The sequence below is a fragment of the Lepus europaeus genome, chromosome 18 (genome assembly GCF_033115175.1).
Source record: "Lepus europaeus isolate LE1 chromosome 18, mLepTim1.pri, whole genome shotgun sequence".
Classification (NCBI taxonomy): Eukaryota; Metazoa; Chordata; class Mammalia; order Lagomorpha; family Leporidae; genus Lepus; species Lepus europaeus.
This window is the reverse complement of record NC_084844.1, coordinates 48606036-48615379: the sequence shown is the minus strand read 5'-3', so window position 1 is coordinate 48615379 and position 9344 is coordinate 48606036. Positions and strand designations below refer to the sequence as shown.

Below are 9344 nucleotides of genomic sequence, written 5' to 3'. Positions count from 1 at the left end.
GGCACCATGCCTGTATCACAGGGGCTCTGGACAGGCCACGGTCTGGTCCAGCTGGGAGGCATCACTGCTGCTGGGCCAGAGGTCCCTGTGGAGTGGCACCGGCCCTGTGTCAGGCACTGCAGCTCCCCGCCCAGAGCACACCCCTCCAGGGTGGTGGTGAGAAATCCCTGGGCACAGCCAGCCCTGAGCCTGAAGCCAGGCTTTGCTGCTAAGTAACTGTCATGGGAGGAGCCTCTGTCTCCACATTGGCATAAGGCAAACAGTACCAGCACTTCCTTCCATGGGTTCTGGACAGGAAATGAAGTCCCTGTGCCAGGGCACTGGGCATGTAGTAATCAAACGAGACCCGAAAAGAAACACGGTTTTCTGCCTCTCAGGTGGTAGGAACCTGGCTCAACACGTGCGGCATGACTGGTATTTGGCCACTGTGCGGCTTCCAGCCAAGTGGCGCTGGAGGGCCCGGCACTGCAGGGCAGGCAGTAGAGTGAGTTGGAGGCTGCCCTGTGTGACTGGACTTTCCACCCGAGACCACAGCTGCTCCTGCCTGCTTCCTGGTTGTCCTACGAAACTCCTGTTGGCCTTCTCCTGGTCGGTGCTGGCAGCCGGGGAGATGCTCCCCTAACATCAAACCCAACAAGCACTTCTCCATGGCTCTCTAAGTCCAGCCCCCACCAGCTCGCAGCCCCTCACTGGTGTCCCGGCCTCAGTGCTCAGCCCTCAGAGCCACACCTCGCCGGCTGCTGGCGTGATGTGAGCACCTGCATGGCCAGGCCCTGGCCCCTCTCACGACCCTTCCATGGTCTCTACATTGCTTGCTCCGCCTGGTGTTCGAGGCCCCCAGCCATCTGGCCCCACTAGCCTCTCCCGATGCCCTCCTAACAGGTGCACCTACCTCCCTTCACCCGTGGTCACCGCTGCTGCCGGGGCTGGCCCATTCCTCCAGGGAGCTTCTCCCCCTACCCTCTAAGGCCTGTGCCTCAGTTAGAAAAACCCCCTGGGCTGGTCCATCTGGAGGGCCACCAATCCCTGGGCCAGGGTTCCGACAGCCGGAGCAAGACACATGAGAGCACTGGGGAGGGCCACGCTGCTTGGGAGCTGTACTGTGGTGGGGAAGCTTTGGCCCAGAGAGCAGTGGCTCACCCAGGGCTCCCACGGCCCCCTAGGTCTCCCCATCTCAGCTGCCAGGAGAATGGGGGCCCGCACACATGGACATCTGGGGAAGCTCGAGAAGAAGCTATACCCCCAGACCTAAGTCGTTGGGGAGCTGCACCTGGGACAGGGCCTGGGGACAGTTGGGTGTGCCCTGGGAGGCCTGGGTGCCTCTCAGAGGATGGTTCTGGCCTCCAGGCCTGGTCTTTGCCTCCCCACGCCTGTCAGCCCATGGGGTCTCAGGGTGGGAAGGGAGGGCCAGAGGACAAGACCTCAGGGCAGCGCCACTTCCGTCCAGATTCTGCTCACAGATGTGTCTTCTCCTCTTGCCCTCCCCACTGCCCAGACCTTTGGGGAAGGCTGAATCCGGAGAGGCCTCCCAGGGGTACCAGGGGTACCTGAGCCTGCCTCGAATTTTAAGACCTGTCTTTAAGTTTCAAATCCCTGGTGGCAAACACCCCAGCCCCAGGGCGCTTTTGCCTAAGGATCATTAAGGTGGTACAATAGGAGTGGCTAAGACCCTTTTGCATCACAACACCCCACCCCTTGCCCGCATCAGCTCTGTACCATCCGCTCTGTACCTCAGCTATTATATACACCTCCCTTTTACAATAAAGTGAGACCAGGTGGTTTCTGTAGTGTAGTGGTTATCACATTCGCCTAACAATAAAGTGAGACCCTGCTTTGACTGGGCTCCCCACCGCACCTGATTGTCCCCACCCCGGGTTTGGGGAAGGCTGAGTGGCAGGTGGCACACTTCCCCTCCTCGGTCAAGGCAAGCTGGGGGCAGCCTGCCTAATTCTCTGGCGGTGGTGAGGAACAGTCACCGCACAGACCCCCACCATCTCCAAGGCACCTCCACCAGGAAGCCTTCCATAGTCTGCGGCGGCAGAGGCACCTGTGGCCTGGTGCTGGGCGTACTCTCTTGTGCCGCCTGTGCCCTGTGCCACCTGCTGCAGCCCCTGCCCAGAGCTCCTCTTGGTGGAACCACAAGACCTAGGCCTCTCCTTTGGGGACCCCTTCTCCCTACTGACCCCCGGTGGGCCCCTTCTCTGGCCCTCTGTGCCCTGCCCCTCGGCCTGCAAACTTGCTCTGACCTCTCCCCCTGGGGACGAGCCACCTGCCCCTCTCTGCGTTCAAGAGCTGTCCGCAGTGGTTGTGCGACGCCCTCCGCGTGGGCTCCCGGGTCTTCACCATCCCACCTCTGGCAGGCCTGTCACTCTCCGTCCTAGCTAGCTGTGGCCCCTACGGTCGGTGCTGCCTGCACTTTGAGCCCCGGGTGTCTCCATCCCCCGCATGTGGCCATAGTTAGTAGGGAAGGAATGGATCTTGTGTGATCTCCGCGTGCAGATCTGCGGCATCAAGGGCGCTTCTTCTTCTCACTCCGGGCTCCTGCAGAGCCCTAGAGGGGCGCTGCCTAAGGCGCTGGAGCTTTCGCTAGGACAGGGCTCCCCCTGCCTGAGCCCAAGCTGCTCCCCCTCCTCCTAGGCGGTCTCCACCCACCTCGCTGGGAAGCCTCCCCAGAGTTGAGAAAGGGCGCCCCCCTGTGGTCGGCCTGGTCCCCACGCCCCTCTTCGTGGTTTTCTTCACCTGGCCACACACTAGCTAGGGTCTCCAGGGCAGCTTGGGACAAGTCCCAGTGCCTGCGTTTGCTCCCCCTCTGAGCTTCTCATTCAAATGTGCTGGGACGTGGCCTGGGTGTCAGGACTAAAATTTAAAAAAATGAATGGACTTCTTTTTTTGGAAAGAGTTTTAAGTTTACAGGAAAACCAAGCAGAAAGCGGACGGGTTCCCCACGTGCCCTTGGCCTCCAGTTTTACCAGCATTGTGTTAGTGGCTCCTGCTGCAATGGATGAGCCGACGCGGTTGTTAGCTACAGCCCACGGTCTGCTGGGTGTTGTAAGTTCTAGGGTTCTGACAGACGTTGAAGGCCCTGCAGCTGCTATCACAGCATCACATAGAACATGTCACTGCCCCACTCCCTGACTGTGTCCATCTGTCTGCCTTTTCCGGAAGGCCACGGATAGTCACATGCCACATGACCGCGTTTGCACCCACGACGGGCTGCACAGCCAACAGCAGTGCCATGAGATGGCCCTGCTTGGCAACAGTGTGTGTACATGTGGGCTCGCACGCTCACATAAGGCCAAGTCACCCAATGGTGCGCCTGGCGACACGCCCTGTAACCAGTGCTGCCTGCCTAGAGTATGCAGTCTGTCATCTCTCCAGCTCCCCAGCTGGCTTTTGTTTTTACTTTATAGTCTTGCTATTTCCTTAAAAAAAAAAAAGAGAGAGAGAGAGAGCTTAGTTATTTGAATGGCAAAATGACAGAGGGAGAGAGGGAAGGAGAGAGGTCTTCCCTCTGCTGGTTCACTCCCCAAATGGCCACAATGGTCAGGGCTGGGCCAGGCCAAAGCCAGGAGCCAGGAACTTCATCCGAGTGTCCCATGTGTGTGGCAGGGGCCCAAGGACTTGAGCCATCATGCACTGCCTCCTGGAATGCATTAGCAGGGAGCAGGGTTGGAAGCAGAGTGTGCAGGACGTGAACAGGCACTCACGTGGGATGCCAGAGTCCCAGGCAGTGGCCTGAGCCACCTGCCACCATGCCCGCCCCGTTATTACTTTTTAATTAATGACTTAGTGTGAGGTGGACAGAGAGAAGGAGAGTTCCCATCTGCTAGTTCACTCCCCCAGTGCCCATGCTGGCTGGGGCTTGGCTGAGGCCAAAGCCGGGAGCTGGGAATTCAACTGAGGTCTCCCACATGAATGTCAGGAACCCAAGTGCTTGAGCCGCGGCCTACTGCTTCCCAGAATGCACATTAGCAGGAAGCAGAAGTCGGGAGCCAAAGGCAGCTGTCAATCCAGGCACTGCGATCGGGGATATGAGTGTCTTAGCCAGCGTCCTAACCACCAGCTCAATGTCCACGTGCCCCAGGTGGATTCAATGCACAGCAGAATGGACAGCGATAGCTCAGGCCCAGAACGGTGAGAGATGGTAAAGGCAGGCCAGGGCCCTGGAGCTCTGTGCTCCTGGACCCAGTGTGGCCAGAGACCTCGTTTCCCTCTGAAGTGTCCGTCCAGCAACCTCTCAATATTGCCCAGGTCTTTCTGCAACCTAGGCGCTGAGCTGGGCACTAAGCCAGGCCGTGGCTCTCACAGCCCATCGCAGGAGACAGACACTAATGCGTGTGCCTGTGTGACTTTGAGCCGACAGGGGGGGATGCATAGGAAAGGCCTGTGGCAAGTGGCTCTCTGAGGGTGGTTAGGAAGGTTTCCCAGAGGCAAGAAGGCTCCGGCTGAGAAACAAAGCTAAGGAAGATCTGAACAGACCAAGGGTCAGGGTGGGGGGAGCAAGGGAACACAGCTCTAAACTGACAGACCAGCTGGTGCAAGGGCCCTGGGGTAGGAGAGTGTGATGTTTCCCAAGAACTGGAGTGGTGATGTCAGGGGCGAGGAGTCAGGAGTGGAGCAAGATGAAGATGCAGAGTGGGTAGGAGCTGGGAGGACGTGTGCTGAGAAGGTCGCTTTGGCTGCGCCTTGTGGCCACCAGAGTCCTGCTCGCAGGTGCTGGCCCTTCCAGTAGAGTGCTGTGCAGAATCTTGCTGTCAGCATCACTGAGGATGTGCTTCCTTTCAAAGCCCAAGGACACGGGGCCCTAGGCAGTGGCGTCACCCAGATCTTGTTTTAAGAGCCAGTTTTCCGTCCAGCACTGTGACGTGGCAGGTTCGAGTCCCGACTGCTCCACTTCCCATCCAGCTCGCTGCTAATGGCCCGAGAAAAACAGAGGAAGAGATCCCAAATATTGGGGCCCCTGCCACCCACGTGGGAGACCCAGAAGCTCCTGGCTTCTGTCTGGCCCAGACCAGGGCCATTGCAGCCATTTTGGGAGTGAAGCAGAGGATGGAAGCTATCTCTCCCTCCTTCTCTCTCTCTCTCGCTCTCTCTCTCTCGCTCTTGCTCTCTCTCTCTCTCTTCCTTCCTCCCTCCCTCCCTCCCTCCCCCCTTTCTGTCTCTGCAACTCTTTTAAATAAATCTTTAGAAAAAAAAGACACAGTTCCCAACTGAGCCAGAGGCTGGCGGACACCAGGTACAGAACAGTGTTTTGGGCTGGCGCCATGGCTCACAAGGCTAATCCTCCACCTGCGACGCCGGCACCCTGGATTCTATCCCGGTCGGGGTGCCGGATTCTGTCCCGGTTGCCCCTCTTCCAGGCCAGCTCTCTGAATGCAGTGGAGGATGGCCCAAGTGTTTGGGCCCTGCACCCGCATAGGAGACCAGGAGAAGCACTTGGCTCCTGGCTTTGGATCAGCGTGGTGTGCCAGCCGCAGCGGCCATTGAGGGGTGAACCAACGGAAAAGGAAGACCTTTCTCTCTGTCTCTCTCTCTCACTGTCCACTCTGCAAGTCAAATAAATAAATAAATAAAAGAACCTGTTTTGACCTGGTGGTGTTCACAAGAGGGCGAGAGCGAGAGCAGAGGGCTGGAATGAAGAAGGTGGCGCTGCATGAGAGTAGCCCCCTAAAACAAGGTGGCTCCCGCTTGGACAACAGGAGGACCTGGGCCTCTGTGTTGGAGAGAAAATCTGCCAGTGTGGCAGTCAGAGATCGTCAGATCCTCGACGTAGACCCATCATCCCGAGAGGCAGCCACCAGGGACCTCCCACCTGGCTTTGCGAGCTTACCCTGGGGCCCAGGAGACTGCAGGGACAGACAGGGCAGTGTCCAGCACACAAGAAATCACCATGAAGCTGATGGATGAATTCTACTCGCCCGAAATTAAGAGATCGCCATCAAAGAAGGGGGAGCCGGCTGAGGTATCTGCAAAGACCACGGAGAAGCCTGGGAACAAGGATCTGAGCTGGCTGGAACAGAAGGAGCAGGAGGTTGTCAATGCCTTGCACTGCTTTCAGACCATTGTGGACAAAATGGCCATTGACAAGAAGATCCTGGAGATCCTTCCGGGGTCAGCCAGCAAGGAGCTGGGGGCCATCTTACCCCTGGTGCAGAGCGACCTTTGCGGTCAGCACAGCTCAGCCCTCTCCCCCTGCTATGGCCAAGGGTAACAAAGGCTCACCAACCTCATTCACTGGTCTGACGAAATGATACTGGAAGGCATGAACTCAGAAGATAAAGAGACGGTGACGACTGTGAAGGGGGGTCATCAAGGCTGTGCTGGACGGAGTGAAGGAGCTGGTCACACTGACCATCGAGGGACAGGGGTGGCCATCTCCAACAAGCCCAGTGAAGCCCAGTTCCCCAGCTGCCAAACCTGATGGCCAGTCTGAGCTGCCCCTGACAGACCGAGAGATGGAGATTCTGAGCAAGACAAGTGGAGTGCTGCCGTCAGCTGAGCTGCTCCTGGATCCACAAAGAGGTCATGCCCCCAAGTCCCCTTTTCCTGGCATTCAGCTGGTTGATAATCCACAGCCTTGCTACCCAAGACACTTGGCTCCATCCCCCACCCACATGGCTGTGGTCGCCCCCATGAGCCGAGCCACCAGCGGCTCCAGTTTGCCTGTTGGAATTAATAGGAAGGATTTTGATGTTGACTGTCATGCACAGAGGCGACTTTCAGGAGGCAGCCACTCCTATGATGGGGGAGTCGCCCGCCTCTCCCCCCTGCAGCAGCATCGGCAAGCTCAACAAGTCGGATGAGCAGCTGAGCGAGGATAGTGGGCAGTGCTCCCGGAACACAAGCTGTGAAACACTAGATCATTACGATCCCGACTATGATTTCCTCCAGCAAGACCTCTCTAATGCAGACCAGATACCTCAGCAAGTGGCCTGTAACCTTAGCCCATTGCCGGAGTCCTTGGGGGAGTCTGGGTCTCCGTTTCTTGGCCGTCCTTTCCAGCTGCCTCTTGGCAGCTGTCCCCAGATGGAGAGGCAGCAGACCAACACGCCACCCGCCCTGCCAGAGAAGAAGTGCCGGAGCACGGCCTCCCAGACCATGGTCAGCTCCGGCTGCAGGGTGTCCTATGACCCGCACTCCTAGCAGTACCCCCGGGGGCCAGCCTGCCCTCTGCACGCCCTTCGCTGCGATCCTCCCCTTTCAGCAAGTAGCATCCTTAGCCCCTGAGGAATTTGTGGGTGATTTTGCTGCTCCTGAATCCGCGGGTGACCCAGAAAAACCACTTCCCAAGCCAGAGAAGAAAAACACAGTAAGCGTTTACAGAGCTGATGTCAGCAAATGCGTTTGTAACCTAAAGTAGTGGCACGTTTTCAGTAAGCCTCAGCCCAGAGCCAAATCGGTGGCCTCACGGTTTCAGAACAGACAGGACCACAGATTCATGGCCACTTGGGGGAGCCTGGTTCTGCCATGGGCTGTGGCCGGTGAATGTTGTCAAAGCTCAGTGAGAGCCGGCCTCGCTGTGCAGCCTCTGTGAAACATCCAGTCTCCACAGAGCCCGAGTGCTTCTCCCTTTAGGGGGCAGTCAGCTAACCTTATGGCCTGCACACACATGGCCCAGGGATGAGCACTGTGGTGTGCAGGCCAGCAGTGCAGTGACACCTGCGGGAAGTCAGATGGACATCTGAGCCCCTCAGAACAGCTTCCCCAGGCTCTCTGGCTGTCCCCCATCCCGTGTGTGTGTGTGTGTGGACCCTGCGCACGGAGTTCTTGCAGGGTGACTAAGGGCTGGAGGATGCCCGGCAGGAGTACTGAGGATGCCTCTTGGACCAGACACCTTAATATTAGGGCCTGAGGTAGAGCTGAAACTCTGAATATTTGTGATTTAATTATTTTCCAACTATAAGTTTGCCATGTAAAAGAAAGAAATAAAAGGAAAGGAAAGAAGGAAGGAAGAAACAAACCACTGAGCCCCTGCCGGTGGCCACCAGTGTCTGGAGTGGAACCCTCTCATTGAGTGTCCTATGGGGGGCGCTCTGCCACCCAGGGGCCCAGAATCCTGCCCCTTGCACACAGAAGATCTGAGGTCATGTGGCCTGGGGAGAACTTGGCAGTGATCCTGGACCCAAGCATCAGGCAAGTGGGACATAAGAAAGTGTCCCCAACCTCAGTGTTTGTAGGTGTTTCCTGGGCTACCTGTGGATGCCACCCCTCTCCAGGCTTGGGAAGCCACAGGTAAAAGGCAAGTAGAGTTGGGGGGGGTCTTCCATCCACCAGTTCACTCCCCAAATGGCTGCAATGGACAGAGGTGGGAGAATCCAAAGCCAGGAGCCAGGAGCTTCTTCCAGGTCTCCCACATGGGTTCAGGGGCCCAAGGACTTGGGCCGTCTTCTACTGCTTTCCCAGGCCATAGCAGAGAGCTGGATGGGAAGTGGAGCAGCAGAGACTTGAACCAGCGCCTGTATGGAGTGCCAGTACCACAGGCAGAGGCTTAGTACACAGCACCACAACATTGGCCCCTGTCTTCCTTATTTTTGTTTCTTGAATTTCTGCATTTGTTTTTAGGCATTTGTGGATTTGGGGTTTTTGGGTTTTTTTTTTTTTCCTCTGCTGGCTTTCATCTTTCAGCTGTGCTTCTGTGGCTTAGTGGAATATCTGCACTTTCAGTGCACACCAAGAGGTGTGTGGTGGGTGTGGCCAGGGAGCTCTGGTCAGTGCTCCAGGGTAGGGTGAGTAGCCAGGGTAACACCCAAGTTGGGTGTGGTAGATCTCAGTGCCCAGGTGTTAGTCCCCAGTGTGTTCCACGCCACCATATGAACCACACAAATGATCTGCACAGTCCCCACTGTGAGCACAGTTCCCATTGGAATGACCGGCTCTAGGCAACCAAGGAGCTCTGAGCATGTGGAGCCGCACCCAGTAATTGCCCAGAGACCCAGCTGCACCCTGTACTGAGTCCCCATGGTCTCAGCGCACAAGGTCTCAGCACACAAGGCTCCCACAGTTGCTGGGTACAGAGGTTTCTCTGCCCTGCCAGCCTGCCCAGACAACAGAGAGGCAGATGTTCCCCAAGACAGCTCTGCCTTGGCGTCGATTTTGGGAGGCTGCATCCTATGTAGTTGCCCAGCCACCTCCCAGCTAGGCTCAAAGTCAGTGGGGACTGTAGACTGTTCCCTGCAGCAGAATCCCTGGATCACACACATATACAAGAGCCACTGGCTGAATGTTGCTCTCTCTCTCTGGCTCTGCCACCAGTACTGCCGAGAAGATGGCATCCCGTCTCAGCCACTTGCTGTATGCGCACACAAAGTGTGCTGCAGATCCCACTCAAACCCAAAATGGCACCC

At 57.3% G+C, this 9344-nt stretch overlaps 1 pseudogene; it reads left to right on the top strand.

Moving 5' to 3' along the window:
- Positions 1-5890: 5890 nt before the first annotated feature.
- LOC133746866 (rap guanine nucleotide exchange factor 1-like) lies at positions 5891-7360 on the top strand (annotated as a pseudogene).
- Positions 7361-9344: the final 1984 nt, after the last annotated feature.